A 24,391-nucleotide genomic window follows, 5' to 3' on the forward strand; every position below is an offset into this window, starting at 1 on the left:
AGTGCCTCCTTATTACGCACAAAAAAATGAATACTCCCCCTGTTAGCTGGGACCCAGTATAGTGGCAGCCTGACTTGTGGGCCTACTAAGTTGACGGGGACGGAGGGCTTTGTCAACTTAGTCAATGTGCACGATTCTAGCTCCAGTGACCGTACGATGTCCATCCAACGGCCGTAGTGCTTCTTCAACCTCTGGTCTTCTTCCTCCAGCCGGCAAAACCAGCGCCGGTCGTGCCTCGTGCTCCTGCCTCCCATGGTCGGCTGCGATGCGGCGGAGGCCTCACCGCCCCCTACTACTCCAACCGCTGGCCAGGCCATCCCTCTACTCACCCACACCCCCTGTTATTCCGCGGCGACGGCAGCCCCACGCCGCAGCCGAACCAATGAACCCTCGTACTCCTCTCCGCGTGGGCATCCACTGTCGTGTCTTCCCCGGCTCCGCGTCGTCCCCTTCCTAGGCCTCGCCGTCGTCCACCTCCTTGGTGCTCTCAGCGTGGCGTGGTCAATGTGGTCAACGAACGGCTTCCATCGGAAGAGTACTGTACGTGGAGAGGCTGACAACTGGGTCCATGGCCACAGCCCAGTTTTTTTGTGATTTGCCAAGTAAGTCGCTTTGTCAGGCCTGTTGGGCTGCAAATCTTTCAAGACGAGGAGAGCTTCATTCGGCTGGCCGAGAAAATGGCCTATCAGTAATGAGAAATGGGTTGTACATTTTTAAAACACATCAAACCGGCAATTAGTTTCAAATATCTTTTTTTCATTTCAAGATTTTAAATTACATTGATTTTTATGCCTGGAGAATTTGTTGGATTATATATTGATATACATTTATTTTTAAAATTAGTTTGAATGTGAGTCGAAATTTCGGGATTAAAAACAGTTCGGACCGAACCGAAATATGCAACATTTCGTATAATTTTTTAACCATGGCCACAATATGGGCTGTAATGCTAACAAAAAGAATATGGGCTCCAAAAAACCTTAAGGATTAGCAAATGGGCTCTAAATTATTAGAAATAATGGCAGATGGGATATATGCTGTTTTCCATAGATTTGAGGCTTTCCTAAAAAAAAGGTTGACACACAAGCAGTGACTGTTGGATCTCCATCGAACGGCCGTCGTGCTTCTTCAATCTCTGCTCTTCCAGCTCCAGCCGCTCAAACAAGCGCCGGCGGGACTGCGTGCTCCCTCCTCCCCGCGGCCGGCTTTGCTGCCGCGCAGGCCTCACCGCCCCACCGTACTCCCATCGCTGGCCTAGCCATCCCTCTACTCACCCACACCTGCTGTTATTCTCCGGCGACGGCAGACGAACCAGTAAACCCTCGTACAGTCGTACTCCCCTCCGCGTGGGAAATAACTGCCGAGTCTTCCCTGCCTCCGTGTCGTTCCCTTCCTAGGCCACGCCGTCGTCCACCGCCCTGGTGCTCTCGGCGCGGCCTGGTCAACATGGTCAACGACCGACGTGCATAAGAAGTGGACTGTACGTGGAGAAGCAGACAGCTGGGTCCACGGCCGCACACAAGGAAATGCCTCCTTATTACACGCAAAATAATGATTCCTCCACCTGACATCAGGGACCCGCCGAAAGGGCCTCTGTATTTCGCGAAAAAAATGTTACCTCCGCTGACAGCTCGGACCCACCAGCTACATCTTCGCACGCAAGGAAGTGCCTCCTTATTACGCACAAAAAAATGAATACTCCCCTTGTTAGCTAGGACCCAGTATAGTGGCAGGCTGACCTGTGGGCCTACTAAGTTGACGGGGACGGAGGGCTTTGTCAACTTACTCAATATGCACGATTCTAGCTCCAGTGACCGTACGATGTCCATCCAACGACCGTAGTGCTTCTTCAACCTCTGGTCTTCTTGCTCCAGCCGCCCAAACCAGCGCCGGTCGTGCCTCGTGCTCCTGCCTCCCGTGGCCGGCTGCGATGCAGCGGAGGCCTCACCGCCCCTACTACTCCCACCGCTGGCCAGGTCATCCCTCTACTCACCCACACCCCCTGTTATTCTGCGGCGACGGCAGCCCCACGCCGCAGCCAAACCAATGAACCCTCGTACTCCTCTCCGCGTGGGCATCCACTGTCGTGTCTTCCCCGGCTCCCCGTCGTCCCCTTCCTAGGCCTCGCCGTCGTCCACTGCCTTGGTGCTCTCAGCGTGGCGTGGTCAATGTGGTTAACGACCGGCTTCCATCGGAAGATTACTGTACGTGGAGAGGCTGACAGCTGGGTCCACGGCCACAGCTCAGTTTTTTTGTGATTTGCCAAGTAAGTCTCTTTGTCAGGCCTGTTGGGCTGCAAATCTTTCAAGACGAGGAGAGCTTCATTCGGCTGGCCGAGAAAATGGCCTATCAGTATTGAGAAATGGGCTGTACATTTTTAAAACACATCAAACCGGCAATTAGTTTCAAATATCTTTTTTTCATTTCAAGATTTTAAATTACATTAATTTTTATGCGTGAAGAATTTGTTAGATTTTATATTGATATACATTTATTTTTAAAATTAGTTTGAATGTGAGTCGAAATTTCGGGATTAAAAACAATTCGGACAGCACCGAAATATGCAAAATTTCGTATAATTTTTTAACCGTGGCCACAATATGGGCTGTAATGCTAACAAAAAGAATATGGGCTCCAAAAAAACCTTAAGAATTAGCAAATAGGCTGTAAAATATTAGAAATAATGGCAGATGGGATGTATGCTGTTTTCCACAGATTTGAGGCTTTCCTTAAAAAAAGGTTGACGCACAAGCAGTGACTGTTGGATGTCCATTGAACGGCCGTCGTGCTTCTTCAATCTCTGCTCTTCCTGCTCCAGCCGCTCAAACAAGCGCCGGCGGGACTGCGTGCTCCCTCCTCCCCGCGGCCGGCTGTGCTGCCGCGCAGGCCTCACGGCCCCACCATACTTCCATCGCTGGCCTAGCCATCCCTCTACTCACCCACACCTGCTGTTATTCTCCGGCGACGGCAGACGAACCAGTAAACCCTCCTACAGTCGTAGTCCCCTCCGCGTGGGAAAAAACTGCCGAGTCTTCCCTGCCTCCGTGTCGTTCCCTTCCTAGGCCTCGCCGTCGTCCACCGCCCTGGTGCTCTTGGCACGGCCAGCTATATCTTCGCACGCAAGGAAGTGCCTCCTTATTACGCACAAAAAAAATGAATACTCCCCCTGTTAGCTGGGACACAGTATAGTGGCAGGCTGACTTGTGGGCCTACTAAGTTGACGGGGACGGAGGGCTTTGTCAACTTAGTCAATATGCACGATTCTAGCTCCAGTCACCGTACGATGTCCATCCAACGGCCGTAGTGCTTCTTCAACCTCTGGTCTTCTTGCTCCAGTCGCCCAAACCAGAGCCGGTCGTGCCTCGTGCTCCTGCCTCCCGTGGCCGGCTGCGATGCGGCGGAGGCCTCACCGCCCCCTACTACTCCCACCGCTGGCCAGGCCATCCCGCTACTCACCCACACCCCCAGTTATTCCACGGCGACGGCAGCCCCACGCCGCAGCCGAACCAATGAACCCTCGTACTCCTCTCCGCGTGGGCATCCACGGCCGTGTCTTCCCCGGCTCCGCGTCGTCCCCTTCCTAGGCCTCGCCGTCGTCCACCGCCTTGGTGCTCTCGGCGCGGCGTGGGCAATGTGGTCAACGAACGGCTTCCATCGGAAGATTACTGTACGTGGAGAGGCTGACAGCTGGGTCCACGGCCACACCCAGTTTTTTGTGATTTGCCAAGTAAGTCGCTTTGTCAGGCCTATTGGGCTGCAAATCTTTCAAGACGAGGAGAGCTTCATTCGGCTGGCCAAGAAAATGGCCTATCAGTAATGAGAAATGGGATGTACGTTTTTAAAACACATCAAACCAGCAATTAGTTTCAAATATCTTTTTTTCATTTCAAGATTTTAAATTACATTAATTTTTATGCGTGAAGAATTTGTTAGATTTTATATTGATATACATTTATTTTTAAAATTAGTTTGAATGTGAGTCGAAATTTCGGGATTAAAAACAATTCGGACCGCACCGAAATATGCAAAATTTCGTATAATTTTTTAACCGTGGCCACAATATGGGCTGTAATGCTAACAAAAAGAATATGGGCTCCAAAAAAAACCTTAAGAATTAGCAAATAGGCTGTAAATTATTAGAAATAATGGCAGATGGGATGTATGCTGTTTTCCACAGATTTGAGGCTTTCCTTAAAAAAAGGTTGACGCACAAGCAGTGACTGTTGGATGTCCATCGAACGGCCGTCGTGCTTCTTCAATCTCTGCTCTTCCTGCTCCAGCCGCTCAAACAAGCGCCGGCGGGACTGCGTGCTCCCTCCTCCCCGCGGCCGGCTGTGCTGCCGCGCAAGCCTCACAGCCCCATCGTACTCCCATCGCTGGCCTACCATCCCTCTACTCACCCACACCTGCAGTTATTCTCCGCCGACGGCAGACGAACCAGTAAACCCTCGTACAGTCGTAGTCCCCTCCACGTGGGAAACAACTGCCGAGTCTTCCCTGCCTCTGTGGCGTTCCCTTCCTAGGCCTCGCCGTCGTCCACTGCCCTGGTGCTCTCGGCGCGGCCTGGTCAACGTGGTCAACGACCGACATGCATCTGAAATGGACTGTACGTGGAGAGGCCGACAGCTGGGTCCATGGCCGCACACAAGGAAATGCCTCCTTATTACACGCAAAGTAATGATTCCTCCACCTGGCATCAGGGACCCACTGAAAGGGCCTTTGTATTTCACGAAAAAAACGTTACCGCCGCTGACAGCTCGGACCCACCAGCTATATCTTCGCACGCAAGGAAGTGCCTCCTTATTACGCACAAAAAAAATGAATACTCCCCCTGTTAGCTGGGACCCAGTATAGTGGCAGGCTGACTTGTGGGCCTACTAAGTTGACGGGGACGGAGGGCTTTGTCAACTTAGTCAATATGCACGATTCTAGCTCCAGTCACCGTACGATGTCCATCCAACGGCCGTAGTGCTTCTTCAACCTTTGGTATTCTTGCTCCAGCCGCCCAAACCAGCGCCGGTCGTTCCTCATGCTCCTGCCTCCCGTGGCCGGCTGCGATGCGGCGGAGGCCTCATCGGCCCCTAGTACTCCCACCGCTGGCCAGGCCATCCCTCTACTCACCCACACCCCCTGTTATTCTGCGGCGACGGCAGCCTCACACCGCAGCGAACCAGTGAACCCTCGTACTCCTCTACGCATGGGCATCCACTGCCGCGTCTTCCCCGGCTCCGCGTCGTCCCCTTCCTAGGCCTCGCCATCGTCCACCGCCCTGGTGCTCTCGGCGCGGCGTGGTCAACGTGGTCAAGGAACGGCTTCCATCGGACGTGTACTGTACGTGGAGAGGCTGACAACTGGGTCCACGGCCGCAGCAAGGAAGTGCCTCCTTATTACGTGCAAAATAATTGTTCCTCCACCTGACAGCGGGGACCCACCGGACGGGCCACCGTATTTCGCGAAAAAAACGTTTGCCCCTGACTGCTGGGAACCACCAGCTACATCTTCGCACGCAAGGAAGTGCGTCCAGGCAAAAAAAACGATTCGCTCCCCTGACTGCTGGGACCCACCAGCTACATCTTCGCAGGCAAGGAAGTGCCTGACAGTCGGGACCCACCTGGTCGAAGCGTATGTAGCGTTGTCATTCTGGTCGCGAACGTGTACGTACATATATACTGGTGGATGTAGAGGCGCGCACGTGTCGTAGTAGAGGTGCGTACGTGTCGTAGTAGAGGCGCGCACGTAGCATGTACACGTACGTACAGCGGCCAGGGTGCAATAAAGAAAATACGGCCACGTATGTGTACATACGGGCGGGGTCTCGAATGCCTACTCGCGCATACGTACGACCAGGGCTCGTGTACATGGCTGGGTCGGAACGGAGAAACAGCGTCGTCGTCGTGTTCATGGGGAGGCAACGGAATGCATCGTGTTCATGGGGAGGCAACGGAATGCGTCGTGTTCATGGGGAGGGGTGTGGCATACCGCAAAACGGAGGAAACAGACCTCCTACGGTCGAAACGGGGGTCCTGTTGATCGGGAGGAGTGTGGCGTACCGCAAAACAGAGGAAACGGACCTCCTACGGTCGAAACGAGGGTCCTGTTGATCGGGAGGGGTGTGGCGTACTACAAAACGGACGAAACGGACCTCCTACGGTCGAAACGGGGGTCCTGTTGATTGGGAGGGGTGTGGCGTACCGCAAAACGGATGAAACGGACCTCCTACGGTCGAAACGGGGGTCCTGTTCATCGGGAGGGGTGTGGCGTACCACAAAACGGGACTCCACGGGATACAGTTCATCTCCACCGTCGACCTCCTCCAGCCTCCATGGGCTACCGTCAACCTCCTCCAGCCTCCACGGGCTCCTGTTCATCCAGCCTCCACCGCGCGCTACTCCACCGGCTACTGTTCAACCACCCCTCCACGGGCACCCCCCCCCATCGTCTACTGTTCATCCAGCCCTCCACACCACGGGGTCCTGTTCAACCACCCCTCCACGGGCACCCCTCCACCATCTACTGTTCATCCAGCCCTCCACACCACGGGGTCTTGTTCATCCAGAGGCAACACCACCACTCACTATTCATCCAACCCCCCCCCCTCTGCAATGCTCACTGTTCATCCCAGAGGCAGCATCGATCGGCTTCAGTTAGCAGCAGTAGCGAAGGAATCGCTCGATCGGGTTCACTTAACAGCCATCGATCGATCGCTCGGGTTCAATAAAGCGTAGCCTGCAGTGCAATCGCTCGGGTTGAGTTAGAGCCCAACGCCTCGCTCGGGTTCAGTTAGAGCCAACGTCACACACACATGCGCGTATGTGTACGAGAGAAACGCGCATCGCTCGGCCCCCGACCTCCCACCGTAACCGGGAACTCGCCGAAATTTTCCTCACCCTCGCTTCTACCACGGTTTTTTCGTCATGGACGGCCCAAAGAATGTCATGCAGCTGCGTCTCCGGCCCGCCCAGGACGAAAAGCCCATTTTCTGTCATGATTTTTTTTCATAGAAGTAGGAGCCCACCACATCTATGATGATACCGGGTTTTGTCACAATTATTGTCATAGAAGTGTCATGTATGACAGAAAAAATTTCGTTCGGCCCAAAATGTCACGGATGTGTCTTTTTTTGTAGTGTCTATTCATGCATTCCTTTCTTGCATTCAACCTTGTGTAGGTTGCATCTTGGCATGATATTCATTCCATCTTGTGATACCTTGTTTCCTTTCTCAAAGCATCTCAACGATGATCTCATGTTGCTAGTTGTGATGTCTTTGATGTTCGTGTGATCGAAATTCATTTGTATACAATAAGACCATATCTAGCCATGTGCTATGCTTTCAAGCAAATATCTTATTGGTATATTTATGACTTCCTTGTGGATATCTTATTCTTTCCTTTTTGTAACTATTTCGTGTGTACATCCTTCTTTGTGGATCGATATCATCATGATCTTCATCTACCTAGAATGTTATACACTTGAGAGAAATTACATATCTAGAAGATATCCTTTCTTTAACGTCCACCTTGTATTTCTTATGTTATTTCTTTGGTGGCTCCGTGAAAGCTTTTGCCTTGAGTGCGTGTCTTCTATCGCTGCATCTTGATGCACTCTTGTGTGGTGAAGATTATTTTCCTCATGCTTATCTTTACGAGGCTTTTTCCATCTTAATTGGTATCCCTCGTCTTGATGAGTCTTTCATCTTCTATCTTCACCACGGGTTGTCACAAGCATAGGTTCTTTATATGCTTATTAGTTAGCTTGTGAACCCATTTGCTAGTTGTGTGTGGGAATGATAGGCCTTGCACCGTGTGCCTCATTCTTTCAATACTTTATTGATGCTTAATGCTACATTAGTCTTCACAAGTGCATTGCCTTGACTCACACACATCATTTTGGTTGAGCCCATTCTTAAGTTGCCTCTTTTACTTGTTGCTCAACCATGTGTTTGTTGCAAGTACTAGGCTTTGTTTCCTATGCTCACTTGCACTTGTTGTAAGTTTCTATTGATTTGGGGGGAGCTATGATCCTATTTTGTGCACTTTGTATCCTAATACAAAAATTCTTGATGTGCACAAATCATGGGGAGCTTCTCTAGTTTCCTTAGAACACTCCTCTGCTCATATCTTAATATCCTTTATTCATGTGGCTCTTAGGATCATTGACCTAGTTGGTTCAATTGGTATCTTTTGATAGCTTGCTTCAATTGGTATCTTTTGATTGCTTGATTGCTTATTTCTCCCTTTTTTATGTCTTTGTGGCATATCTTTCTTTTGCAATCGTTGGGCCTCAGTATAGTTTGTCTTCCTCCAACTATTTACCGTTGGATATGTGTACTGCATTCCACTCACTTGTTGAGAAATACACAATTTATGGAGGACCACAATTTATATTGTCCTTCTAAGCTTTTCGCCCATTTTGGCAATCGATGCCAATGGGGAAGAAGTTTCAGAGGGTTTTATGGAGAAGTTTAGAGAGTTGTCTCTTCTGGCTTTGGTTTGTTCCTAAGCATACACATCTCCTATGCATGCATTATTGGTTTTTGCATGGCATGGTGATGCATAATTCCTTATATAAATTCTCTTGAAAGTGATTGTCATCAATTACCAAAATGGGGGAGATTGAAAGGACATGCGGTGCCCCCATGTGTGGTTTTGGTAATTGATGACATTCTCTATGGACTAATGGTTGCATTGAGTTATATTTGAAGGATTTGTCCATAGGCATTTCTTGAAGTCCATGTGTTGGTTTCAAGGAGTTTATGTGTTGACCAAGGTGCTATTAAGGAATTATCCAAAGATTGGTCATGTGAGTGTTGTGCTAATTGCAAGCATGTCTTGAAGAAGAAGATTGTGTGATCATTCATGTTTACCTTCAAGACATCATCCAAACGAAGAGAGTTGGAAATATTCAAGGTTGATCAAGACTAAGTCAAGAGTGAATCAAGTTGATCAACTCACAAAGCGTGAAAGATGTACTAAGAGGGATCAAGTGATCCCATGGTATGGTAAGCATTGTCCATTGCACTTTGTGTACTAACCCATGGTCTATGTGAGAGTTCTATGTGGGGTTGGGTACGTGTCCATGGGCTTGCGCCAAGAGGAAGATATCATACAACCCATGGAAAGGATGACATCAAGTGGTGATCGTAATCAAGGTTGTGTTGTGCAAGTTCAAGTGGAGCATCACAAAGAAATCATGCTTGTAGCTTGCTGTCCATTGTGGTGACAATGGACTTGTGAAGGTGTACCGAAGAGTGACTCACCCATAGTGGAGTATGGGGGAGCAATCAACTAGCCTTCATCGAGCCAACGCAATCACTTGTGAAGGTGTACCGAAGAGTGACTCACCCATAGTAGAGTATGGGGGAGCAATCATCTAGTCTTCATCGAGCCAACGCAATCAAGAAAGGTGGTCCAACTTGAGGGAGTCAAGATCGTCATCATCTAGCTCAAGTGGAGCATGTGCAAGGCAAAGGTTTTCCCTTGATAGGTTTTCTATTTTACCGGTCTCATGGTGGTAGTTGGGAGACCGGGTTATAGGATCGTTTGCCGTACTATCAAGGGGGGCTCTCAAGTTGGTAGCTTGATCGTATCGTTAGTAGAGAGCTCAAACCATTGCATCCTTGCATCATGTTTCTTGGTTCTTGTTTGGTTCTGTTTGTGAGTCTTAGAGCTTATGGTCATCTTGATGACAAGCTAGAGTTCATCGAAAACGGAGTTCGCATGCGTCTTCTATGATGTTTTCGGTGTTGGAGGTTTTACCGGTCTTATCCGAGGAAGGGTTCTCACCATTTTCTTATGGACCTTTTCTCATTTGCTTCTTATTGATATTTCTTTCAGGATTGTGTTAGCACATGTCGTTAGCTTTCCAACAAACTTGGTTTCGTCGAATTCGGAGTCCGTTTGCAAAAGTTGTGGTAGTTTTGGTGTTCTGAAAAGGCTGCACCGGTACTACCCCGGACAGGAGCGGATGTAATTTTGTACTACCGCTCTTGGGAGCGGTACTACCACTCTTGGGAGCGGTACTACCGCTTGAAGCGGTACTACCGCGGCTACTTCCGTGGCTACTTCCGCTCTAGACCAAAAACTCGTCACAAGTCCAACGATGGTAGGCACGGATGTAATTTTTTTAGTACCGCTCGCAAGCAGTAGTACCGCTACCCTTAGCGGTAGTACTGCTACCCTAGCGGTAGTACCGTGAGGACGAGCGGTAGTACCGCTCTGTGCGGGCTGTGAGCATAACGGTTGGATTTTTCCCCACCTATAAAAGGGGGTCTTCTTCCCCAATGAACCTTATCCTTTGAGCTCGTGTTCTTCCCCCTTTATTTTTAAACTATATAAAAGCACACAACAAAAATAAATGACTCTCTAAAACTTCCGGGTTGTCTCCCTGGCAGCGCTTTCTTTAAAGCCATTAAGCTAGGCATATAGTGCTCAAGTAGTGAATCCACCCGGATCCCAAGGTATATCAAAGCCAATTTTAATTAGCAATGATTTGGCATTTAGTAGTGAGCACAATACAACATATATCAAGCAATGACGAAGTCTAACTCTCTTCCTATGCATCGACATGTCATAAGAGAACAATTCATGCACACATAGTAAAGGCCAATGCATAGTATAAACAGTTTCTTGCAATTTTATCATATTGGAAACATGGAGAGGTGGAGATATAGTTCCTCTCTCTTGCAAGTAGGAGCAGCAAGCACATGCATATTATATTCATCAAAATCATCATGTGCAACGGTAAAAGGCAACCCATCAATATAATCCTTAATAAGTGCAAACTTCTCCGATATAGTGTAGTCGGGAGAATTCAAAAAGATAATAGGACTATCATGCGTGGGTGCAATAGCAACAATTTCATGTTTAACATAAGGAACTATAGCAAGTTCATCTCCATAAGCATAATTCATATTGGCATCTTGGCCACAAGCATAGCAAGCATCATCAAAAAGGGATATTTCAAGAGAATCAACGGGATCATAACAATCATCATAGCAATCATCCTTCGGTAAGAAGGAAGGGAAATTAAACAATGTATGAGTTGAAGAGTTACTCTCATTAGAAGGTGGGCACGAGTAGCTAATCCGCTCTTCCTCCTTTTGTTCTTCGCTCTCCTCCTCATCTTTTTCATCCAATGAGCTCACAGTTTCATCAATTCCTTCTTCCATAGACTCCTGCAAAATATTATTCTCTTCTTGGACAGCGGAGGAGTCCTCAATATATGGTTTAACATAGGCATTAGAAGCATAATTATCATAGCAATATTTAAGTATGTAAAAAATTTCAAATTTGTAAAGAGTAGCATCATACTTTTAAATCAAAGAAGCAATTTCATAAGCACCCTTAAAAGCAACAAATTCTTCAATTTGTTGAACATCATAGTAATTATAAACACCCTTAGCATACGAAGATAAGATTCCATTATCACTAAACTCACATTGATAGAGAAGGTGTTTCTTAGGGTTTTCAGAACAACAAGTAAAATCATATATTTCACATAAATTCCAAGCATAGCATTGCAAACGATGAATTGGATCCAGTAAAAGTTTCCCTTTTTCAGATATGCGGTGTCGCACATAACAAGCATGCTAATCTAAAGATTTGGCCTCAACTAAGCTAGTTGGGGTTTCAGCACGAGCACATAGGGATCGAAGATGATCCAAGTAAAAAGCTTCAGGAGTGTGATAGATTTTGAGTGGTTCTTCAACCATTGGTTCAGTAGGTACAACTAATTTTTTTGGTATTCTGCGTTTCCTACCCATAACTAAAGATACAAAACAAGAGCACAAAATAAAAACTACTTAGTGATAAAGCAAACAAGCACACACGAGAATATTCACCCCACGCTATGACTCCCCGGAAACGGCGCCAGAAAAAGGTCTTGATAACCCACAAGTATAGGGGATCAATTGTAGCCTCTTTCGATAAGTAAGAGTGTCGAACCCAATGAGGAGCTAAAGGTAGAACAAATATTCCCTCAAGTTCTATCGACCACTGATACAACTCTACGCATGCTTAACGTTCGCTTTACCTAAAAAAAGTATGAAACTAGAAGTACTTTGTAGGTGTTGTTGGATAGGTTTGCAAGAATATAAAGAGCACATAAATAAAAAGTAGGGGCTGTTTAGATAAAGAAGCAATAAAGTTAGTATAGCGAGTGCGGAAAAGTGGTGGTAGGAGTTGCGAAATTTTCCCTAAGCAATTGACTACTTTACTAGACCGATAGCAAGTTTTATGTGGGAGAGGCCATTGCTAGCATGTCATCCCTGACCTGGAATTCTATGCACTTATGATTGGAACTATTAGCAAGTGTCCGCAACTACTAACGTTCATTAAGGTAAAACCCAACCATAGCATTAACATATATTGGTCCCCCTTCAATCCTGTATGCATCAATTTCTATGATAGGTAGGAGCTTCTGTCACTCTTGCCCTCCAATACATAGTCCTATCAACATACAACTAACCCTATGGTGTGATCCACGCGCGCGCTCATATGATGGGCACCAAAGGATAGCAACATAACCACAAGCAAATTAAATCAATCATAGCAATTCATCAACCACCGATAGGACAACGAAAATCTACTCAGACATCATAGGATGGCAACACATCATTGGATAATAATATGAAGCATAAAGCACCATGTTCAAGTAGAGGGTATAGCGGATTGCGGGAGAGTGGACCACTGTAGATAGAGGGGGGAAGATGGCGGAGGTGTTGGTGAAGATCCCGGTGATGATGATGGTGGCCACGGCAGCGTTCTGGCGCCACCGGAAGAGAGGGGGAGAGGGGCCCCCTTCTTCTTCATCCTTGACCTCTTCCCTAGATGGGAGAAGGGTTTCCCCTCTGGTCCTTGGCCTCCATGGCATGGGAGGGACGAGAGCCCCTCCGAGATTGGACCTGTCTCTCTGTCTCACTCCGCTTCTGCCTTCTCGTATTCTGCCCTTTCGCTGTTTCTTATATATCCGAAGATCCGTAACTCCGATTGGATTAAAACCTTCGCCAAGATTTTTTTCGAAAATTAGCTTTCTTACGGCCAAAGAAGAGCAGCAACTGCCTTACGAGGGGCCCACGAGGGTCAGGGGCGCGCCCAGGGGGGCCAGGCGGGCCCCCCTGCTTCGTGGCCACCTCGGGCACCGTCTCACGTTGATTCTTCCTCCCATATTTCCCAAATATTAGAAAAATATTATCCGTCCGTTTTTATTCCGTTTGGATTCCGTTTGGTATGGGGTTTCTGCGAAACATGAAACATGCAACAAACAGGAACTGGCACTGGGCACTGGATCAATATGTTAGTCCCAAAAATAGTATAAAAAGTTGCCAAAAGTATATGAAAGTTGTAGAATATTGGCATGGAACAATCAAAAATTATAGATACGACGGAGACGTATCAATTCCCAAACCGACAGAAGCGTCCAGCAAAATACTTTTTCGCCGCCGTAAGCCTCTGTTTCCGCGAGATCCCATCTTGCGGCCTTTTTCGGCGTCCTGCCAGAGGGGGATTCGATCACGAAGGGCATGTACATCAACTCTATTTCCCTACCGATGAAGCGTGAGTAGTCTACCACAGACCTACAGGTCCATAGCTAGTAGATAGATGGCTTCTTCTCTCTCTTTGATCCTCAATACCATGTTCTCCTCGATGTTTTTGGAGATCTATCCGATGTAATCTTCTTTTGCGGTGTGTTTGTCGAGATCCGGTGAATTGTGGATTTATCATCAGATTATCTATGCATATTATTTGAATCTTCTCTGAATTTTTATATGCATGATTTGATATCTTTGTATTTCTATTTAAATTATCGGTTTGGTTTGGCCAACTAGATTGGTTTTTCTTGCAATGAGAGAGGTGCTTAGTTTTGGGTTCAATTTTGCGGTGTCCTCACCCAGTGACAAAGTAGGGGTAGCGAGGCACATATTTGTATTGTTGCCATCAAGGGTAAAAAGATGGGGTTTTCATCATATTGCTTGAGTTTATCTCTCTACATCATGTCATCTTACTTAAGGTGTTACTCCGTTCTTATCAACTTAATACTCTAGATGTATGCTGGATATTAGTAGATGCGGGCAGGAGTCGGTCTACTTTACACTGATGTGATGCCTATATGCATAATCATTGCCTTGGATATTGTCATAACTTTGCGCTTTTCTATCGATTGCTCGACAGTAATTTGTTCACCCACCGTATTATTTTCCTTCAAGAGTGAAGCCTCTTGTAAAACCTATGGCCCCCGGGTCTATTTTCCATAATATATTTTCAGATCTATAAACCAAAAAACCCAAAAATACCTTGCTCCAATTTATTTACTTTTATTTTGTTTCATGTTTTAGTAAGCTTTTATATCTATCTCTATCAGATCTCACCTTTGCAAGTGACCGTGAGGGATTGAAAACCCCTTTATCATGTTGGGTGCAAGTGTTTGATTGTTTGTGCAGATGCATAGATTGGAGACTTGCATGTATCTCCTACTGGATTGATACCTTGGTTCTTAACTGAGGGAAATACTTATCTCTATTTTGCTGCATCACCCTTTCCTCTTTAATGGAAAAACCAACGCAAGCTCAAGAATCAAACCTACAGGTCGATAGCTAGTAGCTAGATGGCTTCTTCTCTCTCTTTGATCATCAATACCATGTTCTCCTCGATGTTCTTGGAGATCTATCCGATGTAATCTTCTTTTGTAGTGTGTTTGTCGAGATCCCATGAATTGTGGATTTTATGATGAGATTATCTATGAATATTATTTGAATCTTCTCTGAATTCTTATATGCATGATTTGATATCTTTGTATTTCTCTTCGAATTATCGGTTTGGTTTGGCCAACTAGATTGGTTTTTCTTGCAATGGGTGAGGTGCTTAGTTTTGGGTTCAATCTTGCGGTGTCCTTACCCAGTGACAAAGTAGGTGTAGTGAGGCACGTATTTGTATTGTTGCCATCAAGGGTAAATAGATGGAGTTTTCATCATATTTCTTGAGTTTATCCCTCTACATCATGTCATCTTACTTAAGGCATTACTCCGTTCTTATGAACTTAATACTCTAGATGCATGCTGGATAGCGGTCGATGTGTGGAGTAATAGTAGTAGATGCAGGGAGGAGTCGGTCTACTTGACACGGACGTGATGCCTATATGCATAATCATTGCCTTGGATATCGTCATAACTTTGCGCTTTTCTATCAATTGCTCGACAGTAATTTGTGCACCCACCGTATTATTTTCCTTCAAGAGAGAAGCCTCTAGTGAAACCTATGGCCCCCGGGTCTATTTTCCATCATATATTTCAGATCTATAAACCAAAAAACCCAAAAATACCTTTCTGCCATTTATTTACTTTTATTTAGTTTTATGTTTTAGTAAGCTTTTATATCTATCTCTATCAGATCTCTCCTTTGCAAGTGACCGTGAAGGGATTGACAACCCCTTTATCGCATTGGGTGCAAGTGTTTGATTGTTTGTGCAGGTGCATAGATTGGAGACTTGCGTGTATCTCCTACTGGATTGATACCTTGGTTCTTAACTAAGGGAAATACTTATCTCTACTTTGCTGCATCACTCTTTCCTCTTCAAGGGAAAAATCAACGCAAGCTCAAGAAGTAGTAGTAGCCGGCGTACGACATGGACAGGCGGATGCTCCGCATCATCCATGACAGAGGCGAGGGAGGAGGAGGGGGCTATGAGGACGGGTAGGTGGAAGACTGGGATTCCATCGAGTCAGACAACTACGAACAATAGCAGTCCTACACCCAGACGACCACGCGGCAACCCTACACCCAGACTGGTGATGACACACATCAACGACAGCATTGGGCCGTTAGAGAGCAGCAGCCAGAGGAGGAGGAGGAGGAGGAGGAGGTCGGCGATAATGATCCGGATGATACAGTCGGCGATCCGAAGAAGAAGGGTAGAGGAGAAAGCTTCAACATGTGGGAGGACGAGATGTTGTGCAATGCATGGTTGGCCACTAGCATTGATCCGATCCATGGCATGCAGCAAAAGGGCACAACCTCTTGGAGGAATATTCGCATATGGTTCCATGAAAACAATCATTTCACGCCCTACTCCGATGTAGTCATCTGCAACCATTGATGGAAGTCCCGCGACCATCGATGGTACATCATCCAAGAGGCCGTGTCCAAGTATTGCAGGCACTTGAAGCATCTCATCGCACGGTGGCCTAGAGGTGCACAAATCACTGAGGAAGTAAGTCGATCACTAGATGAATATGCTTTAGTTTTGTTGATCACTAGCTGGACATGTATTGTTTTGTTGCTCACTAGACGGATATGCATTGTCGACATTGTTTCGGTTTGTAGCCTACTCGTGCTTGTGTGGTGTACAAGAAGTACAAAGAAGAAGTCCTTCACCGTAATGCATTGTTTGTTGAAGTTGAATGGGCAACCAAAGTGGAATCTTTTCATTGCCAAGCCCGCCGCCCAAGCCAACGAGGAAGAAACCGGTGACCCTACCGACCTAACCCAAAAACCGTTGAAGAAGGTTAGAAGAAATTTACAGACGAAGAAGTTGGAGGAGGAGAGGGCAAAGCAAGAAGGTGCGGTGGCCAAGCTCACGGAGAGGTTCGAAGACATCTTGGCGAAGAAGGAGGAGGCATGCGTGAGGTACTCGGACATCAAGGAGCAGAAGAAGGCGGAATGTTCAAACTGTTGATGCAGGCGACGGACAAGAAGCTCAAGATCGAAGAGAGGAGGACCATGATCGAAGAGAGGAAGGCTGCCCTCGAAGAAAAGAGGGTGAAGATTGCCACAAATGCGGAGGATGCCAAGATGTTGACCTTGAATGTCGACTCTTTGGATGCCGACACAAGAATGATCATCCAATATGTCCACTACTAGATGTTGCAGCGGCAGAAAGATGAGTTCGTCGCGGCGGACTATGAGGGCGCGGCGGAGGCGGACATGGACACAGACGCAGGAGGCTGCCTACATGGCGGTGACGACACCTCCTTGATCGGGGAGCAGCTGGCTGGGATTGAAGGTCTGACAGGGTAGAAATACACAGACTGCCGGACAGTTGTTCTTTTAAATTCGGGAATGTAAAAACTAAGCATATTTGCATCTTCTTGGTTGTTATCGGGCATTTGATCCGACGCTGATGTGATTCGGCATGCTGTGTGGATCGGAGTACATTTGAAATTGAATTTACTGGCAGACATATACATGATACGGTTGGATGATGTCTTCTCGCATCCGTGTCCGTGGACTGGTTCCTGTCCGCAGACTGATGCGGGAGGAAATTTACAGGTGACCATTGGAGATGCTCTTACACCCTAAAATGTTCTTCTACGTTAGTCTTAGAGCATCTCTAGCATATCCCATATCTCTCCGTCCCCTAATTTTCAGTTGCGGGATCCTGTAAAACCAATTTGCGGGAATGCGCAAGCTCACGCATAACAGATCTGATATAAATATAGTGCAAATTTAAACTTAGATAAACTAGATAGTTCGCGCCACATAGTTCGCCGTAGTTCATACAAATGTACACACAAAGTAGATAAAACTTAGATAAAACATAGGTTAAACTAGCTAGATAAACTTGATGTCGCCGGAGCAGCTGTCGTCGCCCTCGTCATCCTTGTCACCGGAGAGTCGGGTTTGGAGCTAGTACTCCCCCAAGAGCACCGACAGCTGCACAGCCATGGATATTGTCAGGACCCCGATCCTAAGTCACACCGATCTAGCAGGTAACACATCATATCACTTTGCGACCTCACGCACGGTATTCCCATGGGTGCCACCTTACCTGGCCTGGGACCGTTTGCGCCTTTTGGCTCACGTATATGATAGTGTCACTAGCATCCATATGACAGAGAACCCGGGCCGACATGACTAGTCGTAAACCCAAAGTGGCACTAACTTACAGGGACAGGCATACATGACCCAGCAACGAACGTGTCGGTCATCAGCGAGTGAATCCGGGCTGTAGCAGCTAGGCTAATAGGACTCTGGAGAATCCGGGCTGTAGCAGGCTAACAGGACTCCGGTAGACACCGCGTGACATTTCCCCGAAGGGATAGACACAGGAACGAAGAAGGACACATGCCGGCCAGCCTAAGTGTTCCGGAGCAGTAGCAAGCTACCATGGCTCAGTGGAAGCACTAGGAGACATTTCCCGGTAAGAGAGGCTACCAAGGATAAACAACTAGGTTGTCGGATCCCAAACATACCAAGCATTTCAAATCATACACAAAATATGCTCGATATGTGCAAATATAACATGGCATCACAACAAAACTCTAAAACTCAAAGTATTTATTCATTACGCTCCAAAGAGCCAGATATTACAAACATGGGTCTGATGACCCAGCATTCAAGTCATACAAGCAACAAGCACAAGCGGAAGCTTAACTTGTCTGAGTACATACAACTACAAATGAAAAGGCTGAGAAGCCTGACTATCTACAAGACCCTGCAGAGGGCACAAGATCGTAGCTGAGGTAACAAGCTAAACGTCGAAGTCCAAGCGGAACTACTAGCAAGACTGAAGTCTCTCTGCAAAAACATAAATTAAGCAAATGTGAGTACAAATGTACCCATCAAGACTTACATCAGAACTAACTACATATGCATCGGTATCAACAAAGGGGGTGGTGGAGTTTAACTGCAGCAAGCCAGCTTTGACTCGGTGGCTATCCTAAACTACGACTGCAAGTAACTCTTTTGAGGTGGCGCACACGAGTCCACATATTCACCATATAAATACACCACTATGGATCCGCTCCCGTCGTCCTACGAGAACGCCATCCATAGCACTCACGCTTATCTTGCGCATTTTAGAGTTTCCACTTTCACTTGTCTATGAACTGTATAGGCAACCCAGAGGTCCTTTACCGCGGACGCGGCTATTCGAATAGATCATTTATAACCCAGGGGTGTACATCTTCACACATGTTTCCACCACTTAGTGTCTGCACACGACATGTGCTCGGCAGACTTCAAGCGAAAGCCGACGTGGGTGTAGGCCATGACCTGACTAACCACACAAGTCCCTAGTCCAGGTTTATCACCTATTCAGGTTCCATCCGCAGGGAGTCCGGTCGAGGTTTCCACTACGGCCCCGAACGATGTGTACAGGGTTCCCGAGGCACCAAACGGGCGACTCGGTACACCGGGCCACGTGCCTACCACATCACAGCCCACCCCTCGGGTCAGTGCTGCGCACGGCCTCCAGCATACTACAAACACCAGAAACTACTTGCAACTCCTGGACAGAGGACAGGGGGTTAATAAGTCGAGCGGGGTCATATTTCAGGGCCCAACGTGTGGTAGTAGCTGTTCATGGATCACCAACACAGAACTCAGTTCCTGAGGATTGTTTCAATGAGACAACCCACCATGTACTCCTACATGGCCTCTCACCGCTACTTTTACCAAATCGTGTTCACACACTTAGCTCTCAACAGTAGGACATGTTCACCACATTCCAATTCATCCCCGATGAATCAGACCTGACTCAACTCTAAGCAGTAGCAGGCATGACAAACAAGCATGAATGAGTAGGCACATCAGAGCTCAAACAACTCCTACTCACGCTAGTGGGTTTGATCTATTTACTGTGGCAATGACAGGTCATGCAGAGGAAAAGGGGGTTCAACTACCGCAGCAAGTAACAGATGAATCATTGTTGTCCTAATGTAGTAAAAGAGAGCAGAAGCGAGAGAGTGGGATTGTATCGGAATGAACAAGGGGGTTTTGCTTGCCTGGCACTTCTGAAGATGATATAGCTCTTCATCGGTGTCATTGATCACATCGTCGGAACAACGTCTACTGAGGGGGAACAACACCGACAAAGGAACAGAAACAACATTCAATTCAATGTAATGCACAAGTAAATGAATGATATGACATATTAAGGTAGTGAATTGAGCTAATGCAACATCAAGTCATTTTAATTGAAGTGGAACTCAAACTACATCAAATTCCAACTCCAAACCTATTTTTCAAATTTAACCTAATCATGTTTTATCCTAAATAGTGGAGTTAACTTTATCAAACATGCATGAACATGGCATAAAAAGATTCTTTGGATTTTTTTTTGATCATTTTCAATATATAACTTATTTCATTCTGAGCTATGGTTTATTTTCTATGATTTTTAGAAGTTTTAAACATTTTATGGAATAAATAAATCATTTCTGATTTATTTAAAATCCCAGAAAACAAATACTGCGTTAGCATGACGTCAAAGTGACGTCAACAGGTCAACAGCGCCAGCCAGGTCAAACCTGACGGCTACGACCCGCACGTCAGTGACACAAGAGGTTAAACAGGGTTATTTGACATTAGATTAATCCTAAACTTATTCTGTCAGTTGCAAGGCCCACATGTCAATATCACATCTAACTAACTAAATTAGTTAGCACTAATTAAATCCTAATGCTATACAAACAGGGGCATGGGCCCACCTGTCATAGGCTCAGGCCAGTCAAGCCCCGGTCAACCGGGGTCAAACCCACCGGAGTTGACCCGCGGCTTGACGCCGGCGAAGCCAGAGGCGGCGAAGACGTTCGGGTTTGCATTTTCGACGACCAAAAGGGCGTACGAAGACATCTACGCGGAGCTGGGACTCGCCCGCATCCACTCGTGGCAGCGGCTTGAGCTGGGGTGGCCGGAGCTCGCCGGAATGGAGCTCGCGGCGGTGGCCGGAGTTCGGACCTCGGCGAAACTGTGTTGTGGAGCGCGGGTGACCAAAGTGAAGCGCTCGGCAGCCTCCTGGGGTCACCAGGAGCTCGGTGCGGTGCACGGGCGCGACCCGTTCGAGCTCAGGCCACGGTGGCGACAAGACGAGCGGCAGCCGGAGCTCAGCTAGCACGGTCTAGGGGCTAGGGTGTCGGAATGACATCGAGAAAGGAGGGGAAAGAACTGCGGGCTCACAGAGAGGGGGATGGTGCAGACGGCAGGGTCGGGGAAGCGTTGGTTGCCGTGAATTCGACAACGGCGATCCACGGCGGCCGAGGCCAAAGACAACGATGGTGGCGATGAAGCAGGGCCTCTGGCGTCGTTTAGCTCGGTGGAGAGGACAAGGAAGACGCGGCGGTGCTTCTGGGCTCAGCGGCAGGGCGAGGGGTGGCTGGTGGCCACGGGTACGACCATCAGCGTCGGCGAGCTCGCTCGGGCACGAGGTGTCGAGCGAGAGAGAGGAGGGGATGAGGACGAGGGAGTGGGCGAGAGGGTCTGGGGTGATGCGTGGCGTCGTCCAGACGCGTCGGGGCAGCGACGGGAAGCAGGAGGTGGCGGGGCATGTGCTCGCGCGCGGCGGCCACGCGCGCGCTGTCCTCCTGGCGGGAGGTAGGTGGTGACTGGCAGAGGCCAGTGGGCTGGGCCTCTGCTGGGCCGACAGGTAAGCCCAGGTGAGGTTCCTCTCTCTCTCCTCTACTTTCTAATTTAGTTTCTGTTTTTGTATTTCTTTCTTTCTGTTTTTTCTTAGTTAGAGCACTAAAACATTTTAGATAAATCTGAAACTTTTTGTGGGCTCACTCTGAAATATTCTAGAGGCCCTCTGCAAGTTTCAAATTATTTGGAGTTGTTTAAATATATATAGAATTTAAATGGCCCCAATTCAAATAGCATATGATTTAATTCAAAGCCCAAATTAGTCCTGCAAAAATGTGCACTATTTATGGTTAGGGCTTTCAGCTTTTTCCCTAAATCATGAACATTTTTTAAGGGCATTTCAGGTTCATTGAAAATTATTTTATTAAACCCTAGTTTGTTAAAGTAGTGCTAGGGTTTGAACATCCCCAATTCAAATTCTTTTGAAAATAAACATGATGCATGGATGCTCACAGATGCAACTAACTACAAGCAATCTAGGGATGTGACAGATATTCATATTACAAAAACCTATTTCTACTATCCATACTACACTTGTATCACCATCTCTTCACCGAACTAGTGCACCTATACAATTTACCATAGTATTTGGTGCGTTGGGGACACAAGGGATTTCTTGTATTTGATTGCAGATTTGTTTGAGAGAGGCCATCTTCATCCTACACCTCCCACGGATTGATAAATATTAGTTCATCCACTTGAGGGAAATTTGTTGTTGTCCTACAAAACTCTGTTCTTGGAGGCCCAACAGTCTACAAGAAGAAAAGTTGCGTAGTAGAGACCAAGCTCTTTTCTGGCCAGTTGCCGGAGAGGTGAGTGCTTGAAGGTATATGTTTAGATATTGCAATCTAATATTTTAGTTTCTTGTTTTTCACTAGTTTGGTTTATAAAACCAAACTATAAAAAAATGTAAGTGAAGTTGCATCAAATTCTTTATCTCTATGAAGTCTTTCTTGAAAATGATGGTTCGGAAATTTTTTCCAAAGTGTTAGAAGAAGAATCCAATAAAATATTTGGCATAAAATCTTTGAATGATAAGCATGATTGCAATGATATCAGTATGAACTCTTTGAATATCCATGATGCTAAAGATATCCAAAGCCATAAGCTTGGGGATGCTATGTTTGATGAAGATGATATGTTTAGTCCTCCTACTTTTGCTGAGCAAATTTATGTGCATGCCTCCTATTTATGATGATTACAATGATGAAAGTCGGTTTTGAAGAGTGTCAACTTTAGATAACAATTATCCCATTATTTTGGAGGGTGTTGAACCTTATCATAATGATAAGAGTGGATTTGGAGAGATCGTAACTTTGTTTAGTAATGATTCCACTATCATGGAAGAGGTTTCAATTGATTATGATGAGAAAAAAGTTGCTACTTATGATGATTATTGTGATGATACTTATGTTATAAAAATCCGTGATGATTATTCTTATAAAACTTGGATAATTATGAATACCCTTTTTATGAACATTACTCTTTTAGTGTGGAAACAATTTATAGTATTTGAGTTTCATATGATACTCCCACTATTATTAATGGGAAGAGTAATAATAATTCTATGCTTGTGGCTCATGAAAGGAATGCTTTTTGTGATAGTTATATTGTTGAATTTGTTCATGATGCTACTGAAAATTATTATGAGAGAGGAATTTATGCTTGTAGGCTTCTCCATAATATCAAGTTTCCAATCTATGTGTTGAAAGGTTTGAGGTCATGCTTGTTTTGCCTTCCTATGCTAGTTGGTTCTTGCTCCCATAAGTTGTTTGGTCACAAAATCCCTATGCATAGGAAGAGTGTTAGCCTTAAATTTGCTTGTCATGTGATTCATGATGCTCTCTTGCATGTTGGAATTACTATTCCTATGTGAGCATCATTACAATCATCATGCCTAGCTAAAAAGGCATTAAAGAAAAGCGCTTGTTGGGAGACAACCCAATATTTAACCCTAATGTGCCAAGTAAAGCCTTTGGGATAGTGTGAATGATAGTAGACTTGATTCTGTTGAAAAACAAAAACTTTTGCGTCCAGTGCGGAAATTCCTATGTTTTAATGGAACATGATTTTGATATGAAATTTTTACACACGATTTATACACAAATTTCCATGTTTTTCTAATTATCCAGAATTTTTAGAGTTGCAGAAGTATGGTTCTTGTTCAGGTCATTACGGACTGTTCTATTTTTGATAGATTCTGTTTTCAATGCATAGTTTGCTTGTTTTATAGTTTCTATGGCTTATGTTGGTAAATATAAATTCTGAAAATGATAGAGTACAGGAGGCATTATGTGAGAACAATTATGAATCTTGTCTTGATAGTACCAAAGTGAATGATTTATCCATCATCATACTAACCGATTTTATGAAGTTCCGTGAAGTTTTGTGTGATTGGACTTTTCATGTTTTGAATGAGATATCTATATGAGGAGAATGAGGAGTGGCAAGACCCTAAGATTGGGGATGCCCAAGGCACCCCAAGGTAATATTCAAGGAAGACTGAAGAACCTAAGCATCGGGATGCCCCATAAGGCATCCCCTCTTTCGTCTTTGAGATCATTGGTAACCTCACTTGGAACTATATTTTTATTCGTCACATGATATGTGTTTTGCTTGGAGCGTCATTTATTTTAGTTGGATTTGCTTGATGTTATTTAGAATAATGTTTTGTATCTTTGATTTCAATAAAAAGTGTCAAGTATAGCTTTCACGATGCTTAGTTTGCACATTTATGAGTTGCTATTTCAAAATAGTAAGTTTTCCGTTATTGCTTGAATTCTCTAGAGAAGTCAGAACGTGATAAATCTTGAAATTTTGACACAATAAGACATGATAAATTTTCTATAGTGCGGTAAATTTTCATATATATTTTTCGATTTAAATATGTAAGGATTTTGTTTCATCCTTTATAGACTATTTTTTTTAGACAGATTGCTATTATGCTTGCATTGTTTGCTTGTTTAATGATCCTATTTGAGGATAGGAGTATTAAAGTGTGCAATGTTTAATTATAATTTTAGTAATTTGTTACAATAGA

The sequence above is a fragment of the Triticum aestivum genome, chromosome 5D, assembly GCF_018294505.1.
Source record: "Triticum aestivum cultivar Chinese Spring chromosome 5D, IWGSC CS RefSeq v2.1, whole genome shotgun sequence".
Taxonomy (NCBI): Eukaryota; Viridiplantae; Streptophyta; class Magnoliopsida; order Poales; family Poaceae; genus Triticum; species Triticum aestivum.